Consider the following 23301-nt stretch of genomic DNA (forward strand, 5'->3'; position numbering starts at 1 on the left):
TCTTTGTCTTGAGCTCCAACCCTGAGTTGTGTGTGTCTGTGTGATTGTCATGGGGGAGGGGAGTTGTGGGTGTCGTGTATATGTCTAATGAGTCCAGCATATGTCCAAGAGAAAGAGGGGGTGTGGGCATATTGTGTCAACTATAGCTAATGTTGAGAAGTTGTTAAAACAAGTTACCAATATCTAATACAATTTCTTACAAATCCCTCTCTTCACGTCTCACAAGAGACGTGACATAAAAGTATAAAAAAAGACAAAACTAAAGGATAAAATTTGTCAGAAGACAAATTTTTTAATTCCCTCTCTTCACGTCTCACAAGAGACGTGACATAAAAGTATCTTAGTCCTTGAATAGATAAACAGGTCCAGCTTCCCCATCATCAAGCAATGGGAACATTTGGGCCCTTTCCTGAATAGGGTCTATGGCGGCAGTGTTAACACGGCTAACAAGCGTGCGCGCACATGGAATGCAACAGCATCCACAAAGTACAAGAATGGCCGCAAGAACAGAAATTGATACTAGGATGGAGGAAACCAGCGTCTTATATTTACCAAAAGCATCCGTCCATGAGTCCCACATAGAAGTGTCCACTCCAGAATGCTGTTTCCTCTTACCATTTAAGGGTACGAAGTCCCTCCAATGCTACAGTCAGACTCCCATTCGTAGCTGTGTTATTGGGAATGAAAGTACAACACTGCTCACCAAACATGGCACAAACCCCCCCCGTTCTGCCAATAACATATCCACCGCGATTCTATTTTGAAATGCCATCAGGGACGTAGCTGCCAATTGTCCATGGACCACCTCGAAGCCTTGTTGAGTCCAATTGCCCAGTTTCTGGACATTAAAATGAATGTAGTTAATTCTGTCCACATTTTTACTAACTGTTCACCACCAACAGACAGAAGATTCAAACCCAGCTGTCACTTGGTCCACCAGTTTATATTCATCTGGCACCCCCTAGGGACACCAATAGCATCAATGTAAGTTGAGTCGTAAATGAGCAAGGACCAAAAAGGAGACCACTCCAATAACTACACCTGGAGTGGCCAACCACACATTAGTAAACCAAAAAACGAGAATATGTTAAACCCTCAGGTCCATCCCTCTATACAACCTGTACCAGGTGGGCTCGTCGCCACCCGGGAACTTCAAACCTTCACAACAGGGAGGACAAACATCACTTTTTATTCATTCAACAACATCAACTACAGCAAACCAAGGGTCCTCCTCTGTCAGCCCACTCTCCTGCGGAAGCTTGTTTTCGTATCAGCCTCTCCAACTGGAGCATCAAGCAACGGCATCATACCAGAGGCCCCTTACACATCTGTAACAAACTTCTTCAAACAAGGTATGATACAAGCAACACAGAAATGAAAAACAACAACTAGTGTCAGAAATCCAGTAATCATCATTGCAGTGTACTTACCAAAACAACCACCCAGCCAGGGGAACAGTCCACTCTCCTCCACACCTGCAAGACCCTTCATCTCCACTGATAACCTTGCCAACCCACTCAGAGCTTTTGAAATGCTCCCATCCGGACTAGTATTGTTAGGAACAAACGTGCAACACTGTTACACCTCCCTAGTTGGCCAGACTTATGTCCAGTGTTAGTCTATTGTGTCTACTGGTTTGTGGGGTAGCATCCAATTGTTCAGCCATCCCTGTAAGTCCTGTGTGGGTGTGGTTTAACAAATCATTGTTGATTATAGTAGATATAATTGATCCAAGCATTCTGCTTAGTATCAACAATAGCTGGGCCAAACTGGGCAATAGATGCCACAGGCCATCATTCCTGTTTGATGTCTGGTATTCGTGGGGGACCCCTATTGGGACCCCAACAGGTTGGTGTGCATGTTATCTGTACCCTCGGACCAAGGAGCGTCACGTTTCTGCCGTCTCCTGGGTTGGTCCCAAGCCTCTGTGTCCTGTGTAGCTCCCAGAAGTTGATTAGCTATAATAATAGGCAATGGTGGTATCAGACTGGCCAAAACACATGAGGGAGGTACCTCTGGGGAGGTACTTCTGGGAACACAAAACTCAAGAGTTTTACACAAGGTTGAATTTGGCTTAAACTTTCCAATATACACATCCAACCTTCCACATTACTTAGGGCAAATGGGTGAGCAGCCAGAATAGGTCTGGCATGTCCACATACGACACAGTCCTTTCTATTAAGTATTCTGTAGGCCAACCACATATTCTCCCTTTCCTCATAACCAGTTTCAGTCCCCAATTGTTCACTATCTTAGATGTCTTTTATATTTATTACCTGTACCAGATTGGAGAGCTTAGGTGATGGCGTGGGACTTGGTCTTGAAGTGGTGGAGGAGGCCGGCTGAACCCTGGTCCGTTGGAACTGGTGGTGGTTCTGGCAACACTGCGATGGTAACATCCCCATCGTATCCTAATCAGACAGCTCAGGACTACAAGCAGTCCTGTAAAACCCCACCCTCTCCCAAAGAACACATCATCAGCCAGAGATCAAACAACACTTTCACTTCTATGAACGTACACAGTGAGGAAAGGTCGGGGTCATGGAATTTTCATTAAGGAGTTGACCCCCGAGCTTTATTAGCAACAGTTCTTCTCCTTAACTCTGTGATCATTCGGCAGTGTCAGTGTGTCTCACCCTCCAAGTGCGATATGCCCCCAGGTCGAGTGAATCATCTTCTCCTTTAATTCACCTGCAACGCATAAAATCCTGGACATACAGATTTGGTTAACCACCAGTTTCTCATTTGTTTTATCTGATTATATATTTAACTTCTATACCTATTTGTTAGCTATAATTTTGAATTTTTACATTAGTTTATTTTCCAAAAGGCCCCATCCTATCCTAGACCACAATGTACCCTCCTTCGTTTGATACCTGGCTCTGGCCAGGTATCAACCTTACCTACTCTCAATAATGACTTAGTACATCATATTATAAGAACGTCCCTTTTATTCCCCGCATATCCAATTCTCCCTTGGGCGTACATTCATATCTATTCTTTTCCAATTCTCTGTCAAGTGACTTATCTACTTTGAAATGTATCTGTGCTGCTTATATATGTTAACCCCTTTCTCTCCTATCTTATTTCACAGCCTACCTTGCTCATTTCCTGGTCCACCCTCCCCACTCTGCTCTCAAACCTTCAAGGTCTCAACAGTGCGGGGTAGACCCATCTGTCTGCCTTTTTCTAATAATAGTCAATAACAACTATGTGTTCCTTTACAATATTAACTAAGTGTCTCACTGTTTTGACTTTATCTGCATGGATTTAAAAATAACAACAGGTCTTATAGTGTCAATCTCTAAAGTCCTAACATAACCTTAATTAACCTATCTCTATCTTCTAATGGCCAATACAAATGCTTACCTTATGGTCAAGAGTTATAAACTCTATTATAATCAATTTACCTCAAAACTAGTATCCCCAATGACACAACTACATTATTCTCATTACATTTTCCCCGTGAGTGATCAAGTCACCGGAAAAATGCAACGAAAACAGAAAATAGGTCAAAAGGTTACACCTACATTCGTGTTCCATATCTAGACATACCAAAAGAACCCTTTATCTTCTCAAAGTCCCTTGCCTAAATAAAACTCAGAAAGTAAAACTCCTATTCCAATATGAGTGTATTCTTTTAAGATATCTTATCTCTGGGAACACGGAAACCCTTAACCTCTTATGGCTGCAAGGGAAATTATTGAGTAGCCAGAAAAAAGGTGCCCATTTCAAACGGCCTCGTACTCAATTCTTGCTCGTACAATATGCATATTATTTATTACCTTTGGATATAAAACACCTTCTAGTTTCTAAAACAGGTTTAATTATTTCTCTAAGTGAAACATAACTCTTTTTACAGCCCATTTTCTGGAAAAAGTGAATTTTCCAAGAAGCTATGTCTCTCTTCAAGATACTCTCTATAAAAGGCCTTGGCACTTGGGACTGTACAAACACGTCACACATCTTCCCCTGGTTGTCATGCGGAAGTGAGAGAAAAAAGGACTTGATTATCTCTGTCAGGGACTGAAAGGAACCTCTTTGAGTGATAAGTGCGCACTTTATAATTTTTTCTGGGCGCGAAGTAGGAACTGGACCGCGCTCCTGGAAAACACTCGTTATAGGTGAATATGACCTCCAGCTTCGATTTTCTTTGATACATGTCACAAAATCATCCTAAAGTATGTTTTTTCAATATACTTTAATTATATTATTGAAATTTATTCTGGACTTTAGACGTGATGCGACGCAAGAATTTTGTCAAGACGGAGAGGTTAGCATGGCATGGCCAGTGTGTCATGCTAATTCAACAGGGACATCGTTCGTTCTAGGTCCAAATGAACACGGTTCTGAACAAAGGACCCTTTGGAGAACATTCTGATGGAAAATCAACAAAGATAAGGACCCAATTTGGGATGCTTTTTCATATATCTGTCGAACTGTGCTATCGCTAGCGTTTGACTAGAATCAATGCTGCTGTGTGCTAGCTATTGTAGTAAGCTAATATAACGATATATTGTGTTTTCGCTGTAAAACACTTCAGAAATCGGAAATATTGTCTGTATTCACAAGATCTTTCTCTTTCATTAGCTATCCACCATATATTTTTCTGAAATCTTTTCTGATGTGAAATTAGAAGTAGACGTTGGTGTCTGTTTTCTCTGGCTACTGCCGTGCGATTTCTTACTGTAGCTATGATGGTAGCAGTAATGTAAAACTGATTTATAGCTAAAATATGCATTTTTTTTGAACAAAACATAGATTTATTGTGTAACATGTTATAGGACTGTCATCTGAGGGAGTTTTTTCTAGGTTATTTAGGTTAGTTCTAGGTTAGTTAGGTTGGCTTTGCATGCTAGCTGCATGCTAGCTGCATGCTACCGGTGCTGTGAAAAATATGTCTCTCTTTTTGTATTTGGTGGTGAGCTAACATGAATATATGTGGTGTTTTCGCTGTAAAACATTTAAAGAATCTGAAATATTGTCTGTATTCACAAGATCTTTCTCTTTCATTAGCTATCCACCATATATTTCTCTGAAATGTTTTCTGAAGTGTAATAAGGTAGTTGACGTTGGTGTCTGTATTTTCTCTGGCTACTCCCGTGCGATTTCTTACTGTAACTATGATGGTAGCAGTAATGTAAAACTGATTTATAGCTAAAATATGCATTTTTTTTGAACAAAACATAGATTTATTGTGTAACATGTTATAGGACTGTCATCTGAGGTAGTTTTTTCTAGGTTATTTAGGTTGGTTCTAGGTTAGTTAGGTTGGCTTGTGCATGCTAAATGCAGCCTACTTGTGCTGTGAAAAATGTCTTTCTGTCTTTTTTTATTTGGTGGTGACCTAACATAAATATATGTGGTGTTTTCTCTGTAAAACATTTAAAAAATCGGACATGTTGGCTGGATTGACAAGATGTTTATCTTTCAAATGCTGTATTGGACTTGTTAATGTGTGAAAGTTAAATATTTTACAAAAATAGATTTTGAATTTCGCGCTCTGCACTTGGACAGGCTGTTGTCATATTGATCCCGATGTCGGGCTTGCAGCCTGAAGAAGTTAACCTTAATGTTTACTCCAAAAAACAAAATTATGTCACCAGCATTCAACCAGGCCCCCCGTCGACTGGGAGACCATTGGGTGCTGCAATACTGCCATCTTCTGTCCATTCTCTGCACAGCTCTCCACCCACTCTTATTCAACCTTCTCAATTTGAGCCATATTAGTTTCTTATTTTAACTAACTATTTTTTTATTTTTTTTTATCTATTATTACCTAGTTAGACTAGAGTGTCCGTGACATACATCCATGGGGATCCGGTTATAGTTATTCTATTAACCATGTGAAAGTGCCCAGGGACACCCCAAATATCAGTAGGAATATCACAAATAAGGGGCCAGATATCCCTAGCCTTGCCCAGGGAGGGAGAAATATCCCTCTAACTGGGCGAGGTTCCTTTATCAGGGGAGGCGGAGTTTGATTCCGCATCACCTGAGTCAGGAATGTCTTCATTTGGAATCGAATTTAAGCTGTTTAAATCAGCTCTGACTTCTGTCAGTGTTCTAGAAGGGATTGGGGCTGGAGTGCAATGTGTGAGGTGGTGCCAAGGTGCGCCTGATTTACCTTTGACCTGGACTGAGTGTGAAGTAACCTCCCTCACTTCGTACTGTCCAGTCCACCTGGGTTCTAGCCACTTTCTCTTGTGGACTTTAACCCCACCCAGTCACCAATTTTTTACCTTCAGTGATGGCGGATCTCCTGTCAGCTTCCCCATTTGGACCTTGTGAATCTGTGTGGAGAGAGCTGCAGAAAGTTCCGTCAATTATCAGACATTACAATTTGTTATACATCAAGGGCGGGCATATGACCTCCCTCCCTTGGTGAACCCAGCATGACTCCTCCAGCCATTGTCTCATGAGGAGAGAGATGGGTGCCTGCACCTGGAGAGGCTATCATGGCCAGCAACGCCAGGGGCAGGACTTTAACCCAAATCAACTTCAAACCTGCACATACATTTGATTGGCGCGTTCCACGAGACTTATGAGATTGTGGCCTGTACACTAACCCCATCATTAAACAACATCCATTAATCAGTTGACATTTACACATCCGACCCTATTGGTACATGGAGCGTTTGTCATTAAACAATACACATGAGTTCGGTTTGCAGCCACTTCCTTTCAGCGCTGAACGTGAATTCTTTGCTCATCAGATATGCTCCAACCCCATGGTGGGTGTGGATTTCCAATGGATGGCACATTATCATGTGGGCTGTTTTTCCAATAGCTTTTGCCACTGCAGCCACATACCTGGAGCATGTGGTTTGCCCTTCTTCAATGTGGTCCAGTTTGGAGGAGTGATACCTCAACACTCTACTCTCCCCCTCTAGGTTCTGGAAAAGGATGGATGATGTAAATCCTTCCTTTTCAGAAACATCCAGATGGAACTTGTTTTTTTTAGTCAGGTGCTGTTAGGGCTACTGCCACTTAGAGATCTGTTTTCAAGAGTGCAAAAGCCTTTGATGCTTCAGTAGTCCAGGACAATGATGAGTGTAGGTTAGTGGTGAGCAGCTTCAGGGCCATGGGGCATATTCGTCAGCCATGCCCTGAAAAGGGGGAGGTGATTGCTGATTCGGGTCTGGATTGGGGTGATTGTATGCGGGTTGAAGGGCCGCACGTGGTTGATACATCATTGGCCTGACTCCCCCTTGGTCTAGGGGCGTATCCTCGTCCCCTTTTGGCCAGAAACTGGCTTTGGGCCGGGGTTATTGGGTGCGGACACTGTCGCACCATGTGCCCAGCTTGTTTACAATTATGACAGCTTCCATAAGATCCAGAGTACCTCTGGGGCTGTCCCCATGTGGGTGAATAGTTTGATTGTGGTAGTGGGTAGTAGGGTTGTAGTGGTGGTTCCGACGAAGGGTATGGCTGAAGCGGGTAGGCATACGGCAGTTGGAATGGCTGCTCCTGGGGTGGGTGTATAGTTGGTCCCTGCTGGGTGAAGATGGGTAGTTGTTGTTGCTGTATCATTCGGGAAACAGTTTTTTCAATAATTTGTGAGATTTCTTGTTGGTCTTCAGCCACCATCTGTTTCTTGGGTTTCTCTCCTTTCTGGGCCTCTTTCAATTGTAGTTTCAAAAGTTGTACCTGTAGGGACTGGATTTGTGGTTCAGCCCCTCCCTTATCCTTATTGTATTGGGTGATGTGGTGATGCACATGGGAGTTGAACTGAGCCTGGGGAATTGCCATTAACCCCACAGTGCCCCTGAGATGGATTGGGGCCGATGGGGCTGCTGTGGTGGTAGGTGGGGCGTCATTATTGTTGGGCCTGCCCTCTTTGGTGTCAGTTGGTGCTCCAGTGCCCACCCCCATCGTATCAGGTTTCCTGTAAGGGAGAGCTTTCCTAATTTCCTCAATCGCCCATAATCCTATTTTCATCTCAGCCTCTGCCTTTTTCCCTTTGCTTTGTTCCTGCCTTTTTAAATAAGTGACTCTTATTCTTCTCAACTTCACATTCTATCCCTTGCTTCACTGCTTCCTCCAATTCTTTCTCCATAATGAGGAGTTGCCCTTTTGATGGGGCGACTCCACTAAGGAAACCTGCTTGCGTCCATCTCAGCCTCACTTCTTCCCAAATTCTTTTAACGGGTTTGTAGTGTAATCTCCCGCCTGCTCTGTCTTTCATTCTCTGATCTAAATATTCGTTGAATTTGTGTTTGGGGACGATAGTCGTGGTCATTTTGTCGTTAAGCTATGTCTGGGTCTATTATTATCTTTGTATACTTTAGCCCGTCACTGATCGAAACCAGCGATGTATTTTTTCTCTTATCCCCCCCCCCAGTCTCGTGTCCGACCCGCGTGGACAAAGAATTTTATTGCCGTGTATTCGATGAATTATTTTCGTTTTCCAACAATATTTCAGCTATATCTTTTTGAAACAATATACGAATATATTCACGCGCTCCTGATATAATTGGAATGACAGTTTTAGGTACTTATAATAAAAATATTATTGCTTTTCGCTTATTCAATTAATTAAATACTTTGGCAAAATACTTCAGAAGTTTCCTTTTGGAAAAATATACTAATGAATTCAAGCGCTCCTGATATAATTGGAATGGCAATTATAAGATCTTTTATTCGAAAGATATTATTACTTTTAACTTTTTTCGATTAATTTGAACTTTTTTCCGATTAATTAAATACTTTGCCAAAACATTTAGACATTTCCTTTGGGGACAACATACTAGTATATTCTAGCGCTTCTAAAATAATTGTCAAATTAATTCTAACCCTTAAGGATTTATCAACAGTACAAGAGAGAAAAACCAGGTCAACTCATCAACCGTAAATGGCTGCTTCACCGCGGCCCACAGATTCTGACTCGGCGGTCACTATGAACTGCAGCCTGAACTTAGCATATAGCTAATTAGTAGCATTCGGTCTCGTGGAACGTTCAATCCCCCACATTGCGACAACACAACTTACACATACAATATCACATTAGATTCCTCACGTAACACCTAGCTAAATATAGCTACTGCACGACTATTTGAATCGTATTATATTAATTATGGATTCTTCACGGTACCCCTATCTGATCGACTGTCAAATATGGCCCGACTGTGTGAATCGTTATATATTTTTTAAATATTTTTTTTATGGGTCTTCACGGTAACACTTAGCTGATTTGCCAAATCTAACTACTGCCCGGCTATTTGGATCCCATCTTTTAATTATGGATTCTTCACGGTAACCCCTATCTGATCGACTGTCAAATATGGCCCGACTGTGTGAATCGTTATAAAGCTTATTCTTCACTGTACACCTACCCGATCAGCATACCGCGTAGTGCCAGACTATGTGAATAAGTCTTTGACCTATTAATACCTAGATATCTGTACACAATACCTTAAATTCTAAACAATTCCACATAAATTTAGCAACAATTCACACTCCCCACAGTAGTACTGATCATTGAATTTAGATATTGACTATAATACAATATGCAGATTTTGATTAAACCGGCTCTGCTTACCTTAATATTTTCGAGCTCTTTGATCAGTTTCCTGGGTGAGTTGAATCGCCGACGTCTCCCTCGAGCGGGTCACCTCTCCTTCTTGAATCTTTCTCCCACTCGCCTCCTGTCTCATCAACTCTCTATGGACCGAATTGTAAGGCTGTTAACCATCCTCTGCTTACCAAGTTTGTTGATAAAACGTTTACAGGAGACAGGAGAACAAGTAGAGACATAGGACGAGGTGGATAATTTTAATAATAAGGCCGTTTAATCACATGTAAAGATATCTTAGTAAAATCTTGCAGCAAGGCTCTTTCTGTCTGATTCTTATTGAACCGTCCGGAAAAGAGGCTAGTTTCAACAGTTGTACAGTTTTATATAGTCAACAAGCAAAGTAGGTTGATCTGCGAGTCTGGCCTTCCGATTGGTCGATCTGGGTCTTGGGTAGTCCTGAACAGGCCTGGTGTCCACGTTCCATTGGTTCCTGAGATAGTTCTTTGTCTTGAGCTCCAACCCTGAGTTGTGTGTGTCTGTGTGATTGTCATGGGGGAGGGGAGTTGTGGGTGTCGTGTATATGTCTAATGAGTCCAGCATATGTCCAAGAGAAAGAGGGGGTGTGGGCATATTGTGTCAACTATAGCTAATGTTGAGAAGTTGTTAAAACAAGTTACCAATATCTAATACAATTTCTTACAACACAAAATAAGCCCGCACAAACATTAGCGGGCGAAACGAACCTAAATAGTACACCTCCCAAAACCCCAACAAGAAACAGGTGAAAACAATTAGACAGACATAAACGAAAAGGAAAAAGGGATCGGTGGCAGCTAGTAGACCGGCGACGACGACCGCCGAGCGCCACCCGAACGGGAAGGGGAGTCACCTTCGGTAGTATTCGTGACACTTGTATAGACCAGATTGTGGGTTTATACTTTTTTCATCTTTCTATCTGTAAAATACTAAAGACGTACAGTCTTTAGGATACTACATTATTCCATATGTGTTTTTCATAGTTTTGATGTCTTCATTATTATTCTACAATGTAGAAAATAGTAAAAATAAAGAAAAACCCTGGAATGAGTTGTTTTGACTGGTACTGTACGTAAACTACATTTTTTGTGCATCTTTCCAAATGAAATCTTAACCAGAATCCAAATTTGACAACTTATCAATAATTCCCTCAATACAAATCAGAAGAATTTATGCAATAATAACCACACACAATTTATTGAATGCAGATGCTTCTAAAGCTGTGAAAATGGTATGTGGGAAGAGTCTGACTTTCGGGAAATGGCAGGTAAAGACAAGTACATTGAATTTTGCCTACCAATTGCTAAATGCCTATTTTGATCCAAGCACAATCCCTTCACAGTAACTTACTATATATAATACACATATATTAAATGGATTTTTAAATCATGTGTGATTGATTACATGTAGTGAGCTTTGAAATTATGGATTTACAGTGTCATTTTAATGTGGTTAAAATTCATGAAAAGTTGATGACGGTAGTATGATAAACTAAAGAAAATATACATTTACATCAAGTTTTTAAAATGTGTATCTTTTTGAAAATTCTAATATTAAAGGACCGAAATACCCCCAAATCTTAGAATTGATAAGTTGATGCAAAAATGTCATTTCAACCTGTGGTGCCTCGCCTTTAACCAAGCCCGCAACGCAGCTTTAATCTAACACAATGTGTTAGAGTTCATGAAATATTGCTTTGTGTCTCATTGATTAAAACCTGGAGTCAAGTGCAGAGAGCCATATTTGAAAGCCACCACTATAATAAATTACCTTTCCATACCTTCATTTTCAAAAGGTAACCAGTGAAAATACCAGTGTGATGATGTGATTTTAAGAATGGCTCCATTCCAACAAAGGAACATTCAAAATGATAAAATGGAAGAGATGCAAGTAAAATAAAGCTATGCATATCAATTTATGGCAGAGTTTACCATCTGATTTTGAAACACTTCTACCTTAATATATCTTTAGGGAGAACAGACACTGTACAGTATATTTTGGAGGTGGAATAATATGGTCCAAGAAAGAGAAATCGCACTGAGCACAGACATTTCAACATTTAGTTGACGTTGTCAACTAACGTGAATTCAACGTGAAATCAACAAAAGATGTCACTATGTCATTAGATTTAGGTTAAAAGTTGAGTGATAAAAATACGGAATTCCCAGACGTTGATCACGTTAGTGGGCTCCCATACGTTAATTAGCTCCTGAGTGGCGCAGCGGTCTAAGGCGCTGCATCTCATTGAAAGAGGCGTCACTACAGTCCCTGTTTTGAATCCAGGCTGAATCACATCCGGTCGTGATTGAGAGTCCCATAGGACTGCGCACAATTGGCCCAGGATTGGCCTGGGTAGGCTGTCTGTCACGATCGTGAGGAGAGACGGACCAAGGCACAGCGTGATTGAAGTTCCACATCTTTATTACGGTGAAACTTTAAACAAAAACAATAAACCAATAACGAAACGTGAAAGTAGTGGTGCACATGCACAAACACAAAACAATATCCCACAAACACAGGTGGGAAAAATGGCTACCTAAATATGATCCCCAATTAGAGGCAACGATTACCAGCTGCCTCTAATTGGGAACCATACAAAACACCAACATAGAAATATTGAGCTAGAACACCCTCTACTCACGCCCTGACCTACTACACCATAGAGAACCAAGGGCTCTCTATGGTCAGGGCGTGACAGTACCCCCCCCCCCCCCCCCCAAAGGTGCGGACCCTGGCCGCAAAACCTGAAACCAAATGGGGGGTAGGAGGGGTGACTAGTGTCGGTGGCGGCTCCAGTGCAGGTCGTAGCCCCTGCCCAGACCCCGGATCCGACCATGGTGCCGGGCTGAACGCCACGCCTGGACTGGGCACCGGCGCAGAGGAGGGCTCCGGCCCTGGAGCTGAGTTGGACACTGTGCCTGGACTGGGCATCGGCAAAGAGGGCTCCGGCCCTGGAGCTGGGTTGGACGCCGTGCCTGGACTGGGCACAGGTGCAAAGGAGGGCTCCGGCCATGGAGCGGGACTGGACGCCGTGCCTGGATTGGGCATCGGAGCAGAGGAAGGCTCCGGCCTTGGAGCTGGACTGGATGCCGTGCCTGGACTGGACACCGGCACAGAGGAAGGCTCCTGCCCTGGAGCGGGACTGGACTCCGTGCCTGGACTGGGCACCGGCGCAGAGGAAGGCAACGGCCTTGGAGCGGGACTGTTCGCCGTGTTTGGACTGGGCACCGGCGCAGAGGAAGGAGCTCCGCACCGTTGACCGTTGCTGGAGGTTCCGGACTGTGGTCTGTCGCCGGAAGCTCCGGACTGTGAACCGTCGCCGGAAGCTCCGGACTGTGAACCGTCGCCGGAAGCTCCGGACTGTGAACCGTCGCTGGAAGCTCTGGACTGTGAACTGTCGCCGGAAGCTCTGGACTGTGAATGTGCACTGGAGGCCTAGTGCGTGGAGCCGGTACCAGTGGCACCGGACTGGTGACGCACTTCAGGGCGAGTGCGGGGAGCTGGCACAGGACTTACCGGACTGGGGAGACGCACTGGAGGACTAGTGCGTGGAGCCGGCACAGGTGGTACCGGACTGGTGACACGCACTTCAGGGAGAGTGCGGGGAGCTGGCACAGGACGTACCGGGCTGGGGAGGCGCACTGGAGGCCTGGTGCGTGGAGCCGGCACAGGTGGCACCGGACTGGTGACACGCACTTCAGGAAGGGTACGGAGAGCTGGCACAGTTGGCACCGGACTGATGACCCGCTCTTCAGCCCGCCTGCGCTACAGCCTACTCTTTGCTAACCCCTCTCTCCGGTATCCTTCCTCACATTGTTCCATCGACTCCCAGGCAGACTCTGGCACTCTCCTCGGTTCGACCAGCCACCCCTCGTGACCCCCCCAAAAAAATCTTGGGGTTTCTGTGGCCGTGGTCCCCGGCGTCGTCACTGTCCTTCCATGCTCCTTGGCGACTCCCGCCAAGGAAGGGTCTCGTGTCCTCCCATGATTTCCTCCCATGTCCAAAACACCTTATCCTCCATGGCACGCTGCTTGGTCCTTGCGTGGTGGGATATTCTGTCACGATCCTCGAAATGAGCGGACCAAGGCGCAGCGTGTGTTGAGTTCCACATCTTTATTATGGTGAAACTTTAAACAAAAACAATAAACCAATAACGAAACGTGAAAGTAGTGGTGCACATGCACAAACACAAAACACAAACAATATCCCACCAAACACAGGTCGGGAAATGGCTACCTAAATATGATCCCCAATCAGAGGCAACGATAAACAGCTGCATCTAATTGGGAACCATATTAGCACCAACATAGAAATAGACATACTAGAACACCCCCTAGTCACGCCCTGATCTACTACACCATAGAGAACCAAGGGCTCTCTATGGTCAGGGCGTGACAGTATCCTGTGCATGTGACAAATAAACTTAGATTTGATTTAATATAGCGTGTGTTTACCACATGGATTCACATGTGAATCCTTAAAGAGATGGGTGGGGCTAAGGCTTAAGAGGGTGTGAACGATTCTGAATGGGTGTAGACAAATATGAGCTCTCCAGTAGGTATGAAAACATCCAAGGGACATTTTCTCAAAAGTGGGGTTACAAGTTAACTTCTCTGCGCTACGGATCCCTTTTATGGGATCACTTTCCTAAACCACCGCTAGAATTGCAGGGCGCCAAATGCAAAAATATTACTAAAAATATTTATAATCATGCAATCACAAGTGAAATATACCAAAACCCAGCTTATCTTGTTGTTAATCCACCTATCGTGTCAGATTTTGAAAATATATTTTACAGCGAAAGAAATCCAAGCTTTTGTGAGTGTAGCTTTCAATGCTACAACAGCTAGCCCCAAATTAGCATGGTCACGAAAGTCAGAAAAGCAATAAAATGAATCGCTTACCTTAGATAATCTTCGGATGTTTGCACTCACGAGACTCCCAGTTACACAACAAATGTTCTTTTTGTTCAATAAATATTACTTTTATAACAAAAAACGCCATTTGGGTTGCGCGTTATGTTGAGAAAACTACAGCCTCGTTTCGGTCCTGAAAGGAAGATGAACATTTCCAAACGTATCAGATTAAAAAATATTACAAAAAATATTTATAATCATGCAATCACAAGTGGAATATACCACAACACACCTTAGCTTGTTGTTAATCCACCTATTGTGTCAGATTTTGAAAATATACTTTATAGCCAAAGAAATCCAAGCTTTTGTGAGTGTATCAATCAATGCTACAACAGTTAGCCTTATATTAGCTTGGTTAGCTTGGTCAAGAAAGTCAGAAAAGCAATAAAATTAATCGCTTACCTTTGATAATCTTCGGATGTTTCCACTCGCGAGACTCCCAGTTACACAACAAATGTTCTTTTTGTTCGATAAATATTACTTTTATCACAAAAAAACGCGATTTGGGTTTCGCATTATGTTGAGAAAACCAAAGCCGTGTTCCGTTTGACAAATTCCAAAAAGTACCGTAATGGTCGTAGAAACATGTCAAATGTTTTTTATAATCAATCCTCAGGTTGTTTTTAACAAACATAATCGATAATATTTCACCCGGACCATAACCTATTCATTAAGAGACAAAAGGAAAATGGGGTGCCCCTCTCTCGCGCGCAGGATATATTCAGAGGACACCTGACTACTTTTGAAAAAACTCACTCATTTTTCAAAATAAAAGCCTGTAACTATGTCTAAAGCCTGGTCACAGCCCGAGAAAGCCATTGGAAAAGGAATCTGGTTGATACCCCTTTAAATGGAGGTTAGACGGGCCAGGGAACACAGATATATATTTTTTAAATATCACTTCCGGGCTACATTTTCTCAGGTTTTCGCTTGCAGAATAAGTATTGTTATACTCACAGACAATATTTTGACAGTTTTGGAAACTTTGGAGTGTTTTCCATCCTAATCTGTAAATGATATGCATATTCTACGATCTGGGCCAGAGAAAATGTCCGTTTACGTTGGGCACGTTATTTAAAAACAAAAACAAATCTGACCCCTAGCGCTAAGAAGTTAATCATATTTCAAAGCAGAATTACTTTACCATTGTTCCTAAACTGCAATGTTTGATATACCATGTTATAGCTCTGAGTCTCTACTTTTATCCAATGTAAAAAACACAATTTCAAATTTTGCTACATAAGACCGAATCGAGGCGGTCGGTCACAAATGTTATAAAGAAAAGAAACCTCTTCTCACTGACAATTGCTTTTATTTTCAGCAAACTTAACATGTGTAAATATTTGTATGAACATAACAAGATTCAACAACTGAGACGTAAACTGAACAAGTTCTACAGACAGGTGACTAACAGAAATGGAAGAACGTGTCCCTGAACAAAGGGGGGGGGGGTCAAAATCAAAAGTAACAGTCAGTATCTGGTGTGGCCACCAGCTGCATTAAGTATTGCAGTGAATCTCCTCCTCATGGACTGCACCAGATTTGCCAGTTCTTGCTGTGAGATGTTACCCCACTCTTCCACCAAGGCACCTGCAAGTTCCCAGACATTCTGGGGGGAATGGCCCTAGACTTCACCCTCCGATTCAACAGGTTCCAGACGTGCTCAATGGGATTGAGATCTGGGTTCTTTGCTGGCCATGGCAGAACATTGACATTCCTGTCTTGCAGGAAATCATGCACAGAACGAGCAGTATGGCTGGTGCCATTGTCAGGCTGAAGGGTCATGTCAGGATAAGCCTGCAGGAAGGGTTCCAGATGAGGGAGGAGGATGTCTTCCCTGTAACGCACAGTGTTGAGATTGCCTGCAATGACAACAAGCTCAGTCCGATGATGCTTTGACATACCGCCCCAGACCATGACGGACCCTCCACCTCCAAAAGGATCCCGCTCCAGAGTACAGGCCTCCGTGTTATGCTCATTCCTTCGACGATAAACGCAAATCCAACCATCACCCCTGGTGAGACAAAACCGCGACTCATCAGTGAAGATAACTTTTTTGCCAGTCCTGCTGGTCCAGTGGGTTTGTGCCCATAGGCGACGTTGTTGCCGGTGATGTCTGGTGAGGACTTGCCTTACAACAGGCCTGTTGTTACACGTGGTCTGCCGCTGCGAGGACGATCAGCTGTCCGTCCTGTCTCCCTGTAGCGCTGTCTTAGGCGTCTCACAGTACGGACATTGCAATATATTACCCTGGCCACATCTTCAGTCCTCATGCCTCCTTGCAGCATGCCTAAGGCACGTTCACGCAGGTGAGCAGGGACCCTGGGCATCTTTCTTTTGGTGTTTTTCAGAGTCAGTAGAAACGCCTCTTTAGTGTCCAAAGTTTTTATAACTGTGACCTTAATTGCCAACCGTCTGTAAGCTGTTAGTGTCTTAACGACCGTTCCAGAGGTGCATGTTCATGATTTGTTTATGGTTCATTGAACAAGCATGGGAAACAGTGTTTAAACCCTTTACAGTGAAGATCTGTTAAGTTATTTGGATATTTACGAAATATCTTTGAAAAATAGGGTCCTGAAAAAGGGACGTTTCTTTTTTTGCTGAGTTTATATATTTTCTAAGATGTTTCACAATGGTCATGGAGGCCATGCATTAGCTCTGGAGATGTGAAAAATATTCTCAACAAACATGAGTTAAGAAAGATAGAAGATTATCATTATGAAAAATAAATGTGCTCTTACATTCCCTATTTACAAGCTGAATATAAAAATACTGTTATTAGATGTTGCTATCGCTGTGGATCTAAAGTAATGCAAACAGGCAGGGAATGTAATGATCTGTCATCATGGTATACAATGATGGAATGCCTCCTAGCAACACATGCGAGTCCAAACAAATAACCAAATGCTTTTACATCTTCCTCAACAGATGTCTACACATGCTACGAATAATGTAAAAACCTACATGGCCCAGCATCCCTGTGGAACGTTTTCGACATACCCTGATGAATTGAGACTGTTCTGCGGGAAATGGGGGTGTTTTCCTAATGTTTGATATACCCAGTGTAAGTGAATGTGTCCCAATACTTTTGGTCCCCTTAAATGGAGGGACTTTGTACAAAAGGTACTGACATTTCTAAACGTTTCACCGGATATGGATGAAAATACTCTCAAATTAACAACAATTGGAGGAACACTATATTTTTCATATGTCCTCATTTCTGTCAAAACACAATATCTCTCATGGGAAATATGTGTCCATGTAAGACAAAGAGCAAAAGCATTTGATAATCATGCATTTTGTGTACATGGAAATAACATACCTGTTCCACCAGCCAAATGGTCCCAATATTGTGATTAAACAGGTAACTCTCAACCCGAGCTGACTTACCCTCTGCTTTCTGCAACATTATCTTGTCCCCTGGTTGGAAGGAAGTCTGGTAATTAGTTGCAACCACGTGGTCATGATAACATATATCATGAAATGTAATCCTGTATGGTACATTAGGTGTTGGTCATGGAGTGGAAATGCCATGCATGGAAGTAAATATTTCAACATTGGACAGGCCTTAGTGAGCGTGAAGTAACTTTAGCCGTTAGATATTAACTCTTATTATGTAAAAACTCCAGACAATTGTTGGAGGATGACACAATAAATTGTCCAATTTGTCTTACTTATTCCTCTCTACGTGTAGTTGACAAGCTGTCAATCACTGCATGTGGTGCAGTGTGATCAGATAACTGTAACTCTATGATGAGAAGAAAGCCTGTCATTTAAACCCCACTAGAGTTACTGAGGTAGGCTTCCTTTGTGTTTGGACACCTGAAGGGCTATATTAACAGGTTAGGGTGAGACGGACTGCCCAATGAATTAAATATGCTTGCTCATCCACCAGAGATGCAATCTCTCCCTCCCGTAGAAAGGGACTTATGGTGGAAAATTAGAGGTTAAAAATGCCAGCAACTAAATGTAAAATAGCGGTTGGTTAAATGATGCTACAAAATTAGCATTAACATTAAGTATCATAAAATGCACAGCATTCTGTAGCCTGTAGCCCTGCCATTGTTGAGTTGCTTATGAAAACCACAAACCAAGACCTGACAGCCTCCCCTGATAACTATAGGCTACTGTACCAAGTAGTAGTAGTAGCAGTAGTAGTAGTATTACTAGTAATAGTAGTTGTAGTAGTAGTTGTAGTAGTAATGGTTGTAGTAGTAGTGGTAGGAGCAGTAGGAGCAGTAATAGTAATAGTAGTAGTTGTAGTAATAGTAATAGTAATTATAATAATAGTAATAGTAGTAATAGTAATAGTAATTATAATAATAGTAGTAGTAACAATAGTAATAGTACTAGTAGTAGTAATTCTAGTAATAGTAGTAGAGTAGCAGAAGTAGTAGCAGTAATAATAATGGTAGTAATAGTAGTAGCAATACTATTAATAGTAGTAGTAGCAGTAATAATCATAATAATAGTAATAATAGTGATAGTAGTGTTAGCAGTAATAATAATAATAATAGTAATAGTAGTAGAAGAGTAGTAGAAAAAGTAATGGTAGTAGTAGTAGTGGTAGTAGTTGTAGTAGCAGTAATAGTAATAGTAGTAGTAGAAGTAGCAGTAGTAGTAGTAGTAGTAATAGGAATAGTAGTAGTAGGAATAGTATTAGTAGTAGTAGTAGTAGCGCTAGTAGTAGTAGTACTAGTTATAGTATTAGTAATAATAGCAGTAATAGTAGTAATAATAGTCATATGAATAATAGTAGTAGTAATAGTACTACTAGTAGTAGTAGTGTTAGTAGTAGTAATAATAATAATAGTAATAGTAGTAATACTAGTAATTGTAGTAGTAGTAGTAGTACTAGTAGTGGTAGAAGTAGTAGTAGTAATAATAGTAATCATAATACTAGTAATAGTAGGAGTAGTGGTAGTAGTAGTAGTAGTAGTAGTAATACTAGTAGTAGTAATAATAGTAATATTAGTTGTAGTAGTTTTAGTAGTAGTAGTAATAGTAATAGTACTCGTATTATTATTGTTAGCAGGAGTAGTAGTAATAGTAGTAGTAGTAACAGTGGAGGCTGTGGGAAGAGCTATAGGAAGACGGGCTCATTGTAATGGCTGGAATGGAATCAATGGAACGGAGTCAAACTTCCATATGTTTGATGTTTGATACCTTTCCATTTATTCCATTCCATCCATTACAATGAGCCCGTCTTCCTATAGCTACTCCCACTAGCCTCCACTGAGTAGTAGTAGATGGTAGTACAAGTAGTAGCAGTATTCTAAACATAAAACTTCCCACTGACATTTATGCTGAAGAATCAGGGGGACTAATGATGAGTAGTAATACGAATCTTGTAAGAAGAACTAGGCTACTTGTGGTCAGGAAGATTGTTTCACTGAAGATTGATTGACTGATTCAGCTTTCTGAAGCTTAGATTAGTGATGTCACAATGCCGTGGACAACTATGAACGTTGGCTTCTTTCAGTGTTTGGAATTACCAGGTTCACTTTCATTATATGAGTTCTTTCTAACGATGCAGAGGCACATTCATTTTAGGCACCTGCATAGTGACTCAGACATCTCAATGGCAGAGCAGAACAACCAGGCATGAAGTAGGTAGGAAGTTCCAAGGAAGGTCTGCAGCACTAATGACTTTCCCTATACTCTTCACTGTAGCCTACTGTAGTTGTTATTAATCTATTCATGCAACATTATATAATATTAATGTGTTATGAATTAGGTTTCCAACCTATTCATGACATAATATAGATAATTAATGTGTTATTAAAGCTTAATTACCGTTTGTTCTAATTTCAAAATTTCAAATCAAATCAAATGTTATTTGTCACATGCGCCGAATACAACAGGGGTGTAGACCTTACAGTGAAATACTTACTTACAAGCCCTTAACCAACAATGCAGTTAAAAAATTATTATTTTTTAAAATAAGAAATAGAAGTAACCAATAATTTAAAGAGCAGCAGTAAAATAACAATAGCAAGGCTATATACAGTATAGGGGGTACCGGTACAGAGTCAATGTGCGTGGCACCAGTTAGATTAGGTAATGAGGTAATATGTACATGTAGGTGGAGTTATTAAAGTGACTGTGCATAGATAATAACAGAGAGTAGCAGCAGCGTAAAGGGGGGGGGGGGGCACTGCAAATAGTCTGGGTAGCCATTTTATTAGATGTTCAGGAGTCTTATGGCTTGGGGGGTAGAAGCTGTTTAGAAGCCTCTTGGACCTAGACTTGGCACTCCGGTACCTCTTGCCGTGTGGTAGCAGAGAGAACAGTCTTTAACTAGGATGGCTGGAGTCTTTGAGAATTTTTAGGGCCTTCCTCTGACACCACCTGGTATAGAGGTCCTGGATGGCAGGAAGCTTGGCCCCGGTGATGGGACTGGGCAGTTCGCACTACACCCTGTAGTGCCTTGCGGTCGAAGGCCGAGCAGTTGCCATACCAGGCAGTGATGTAACCCATCAGGATGCTCTCGATGGTGCAGCTGTAGAACTTTTTGAGGATCTGAGGACCCATGCCATATCTTTTCAGTCTCCTGAGGGGGAATAGGTTTTGTCGTGCCCTCTTCACGACTGTCTTGGTGTGCTTGGACCATGTTAGTTTGTTGGTGATGTGGACATCAAGGAACTTGAAGCTTGGTCCTCCTTTTCCTGTAGTCCACATTTCTCTCCTTTGTCTTGATCACATTGAGGTAGAGGTTGCTGTCCTTGCACCACACGGTCAGGCCTCTGACCTCCTCCCTAAAGGCTGTCTCGGCATTGTCAGTGATCAGGCCTACCACTGTTGTGTCATCGGCAAACTTAATGATGGCGTTGGAGACGTGCCTGGCCGTGCAGTCATGAGTGAACAGGGAGTACAGGAGGGGACTAAGCACGCACCCTTGAGGGGCCCACGTGTTGAGGATCAGCGTTTCGGATGTGTTGTTACCTACCCTTACAACCTGGGGGCGGCTCATCAGGAAGTCCAGGATCCAGTTGCAGAGGGAGGTGTTTAGGGGCATGAGGTCTTTAGCTTAGTGCTGAGCTTTGAGCGCACTATGGTGTTTACATCAGATGATGACCAAGAATTGACACTGTATCTGAGGGTTGCGAGGTGTTCATGGATACCTCACTCCGTTTACTCCTCAGGTGTGAGAACAGCTGTAGTCCCCTGGATGTTGAGTGGTCCAGATGTTTTCGCTGCACATCCAGATGATGGCCCACTGACTCCTGTGACTGTCAGACCCACTCTCTCTCTGCTACCCCTCAGGCTAGGCCTGTTCCACATGCAGAGCAACAAACAAAAACAAGTGTGAAAAGGAGAGAACAGAGAACGGAACACTTTCATTTTCTAGCTCCTTTTCACATAACTTCTCAGAGATGGTCTTGTCAATCTGTTTGAGATGAGCCAATTGTAACTGTTTCCAGGGTGGTCTTGAAATATGAAGTCCTTACCCTAGGCCTAAGCATTTTGACTTATACTTATTCATCTTGAGGGAATCCGTGCTGTAGTGCTGTAGAGAGATAACTTGTTTTCCAATTGTGTGTTAAGTAATATCTCTATTAATTCTCTCACAGGTACCAAATGTATCACATTTTCTATCATCTAATGACCCAGCCAGTTGGAGTAGCTCTAACAAAGTCTGTTCTGATGTATCTGAGGATCTGCTTCCAATTCATCCATAAGCGTTGGGAAATTGTTGCATTACTGCATTTGTTCAGCCAATTTGTCACACTTTATACATTTCACTCTATTACAATATTTATTTTTCCATTGTCTACACTATTAGAAAAAACGGTGCTATCTAGAACCAAATGGTTTCTTTGGCTGTCCCCATAGAAACACTTTTGTTTCCAGGTAGAACCCTTTTAGTTCTAGGTAGAACCTTTTGGGGTTCCATGCCGAACCCTTTCCACAGAGGATTCTACATGGAACCCAAAATAGTTCTACCTGAAACCAAAAAGGGTTCTACCTGGAACCAAAAAAGGGTTCTCCCATGGGGACAGACGCAGAACCCTTTTCAAACTCTTTTTTCTAAGCGTATATTAATGTGGCTTTGCGCTGCACAATTGGAAAAGATGTGTACTCTGCGGCAGGACGGGGGGGATTGCTTTGGAATGCCTGGACATCCCTCCGACCAACAGTCTGGTGTACCTACCGTACCCTCAGCGGTGCTCACCTCAGCACTTATCAGGAACAAATGGAACATTAAGCTAATGGAAGCAAGCAGACAAAGCACATGTTCAGCTCCCACCCTCCCAACGCAACACACAGAGAGCTAATTACTGAAGAACACCCTCCACCATGCAATGTCAACTCTTCACTTACAGGTAATAAAGAGGAGAGATGTCTTAACAGGCTGTGAGTTCTCATTAAGGCATGTGTGCAGTACATTAAAAACATCTTCCTCATAATAATGGTTTGTGAGATTTTCTTCATATTCTGTAGAGATACGAAATCAAGGTGCACAGAACAGGTTCAGTAAGTCCATTTCAACAGTAACTGACTGATGCTCGCTCATTAGCCTTAAAAACCGAGGGATCCATAATCACTTAGGCTTTCCAGTCATATAATCACATTCTAATCACATAGGCTTTCCAGTTGTATAATCACATTCTAATCACTTCGGCTTTCTGGTTGTATAATCACATTCTAATCACTTCGGCTTTCTGGTCGTATAATCACATTCTAATCACATAGGCTTTTTAGTCGTGAAATCACATTCTAATCACTTAGGCTTTCTGGTCGTATAATCACATAGGCTTTCCAGTCATATATTCACATTCTTTTCATATAGGCTTTCCAGTTGTATAATCACATTCTAATCACTTAGG

The 23301-nt window shown here is 42.3% G+C and overlaps 1 long non-coding RNA gene across 1 annotated transcript; it reads right to left on the bottom strand.

Moving 5' to 3' along the window:
- Positions 1 to 2802: 2802 nt before the first annotated feature.
- LOC139539005 (uncharacterized) lies at positions 2803 to 5738 on the bottom strand. Its single transcript, XR_011667845.1, has 2 exons — positions 5569 to 5738; positions 2803 to 3679 (listed from the first exon to the last, which is right to left on the bottom strand). It is a non-coding gene; the product is annotated as an uncharacterized lncRNA (long non-coding RNA).
- Positions 5739 to 23301: the final 17563 nt, after the last annotated feature.

The sequence above is a fragment of the Salvelinus alpinus genome, chromosome 14, assembly GCF_045679555.1.
Source record: "Salvelinus alpinus chromosome 14, SLU_Salpinus.1, whole genome shotgun sequence".
Lineage (NCBI taxonomy): Eukaryota > Metazoa > Chordata > Actinopteri > Salmoniformes > Salmonidae > Salvelinus > Salvelinus alpinus.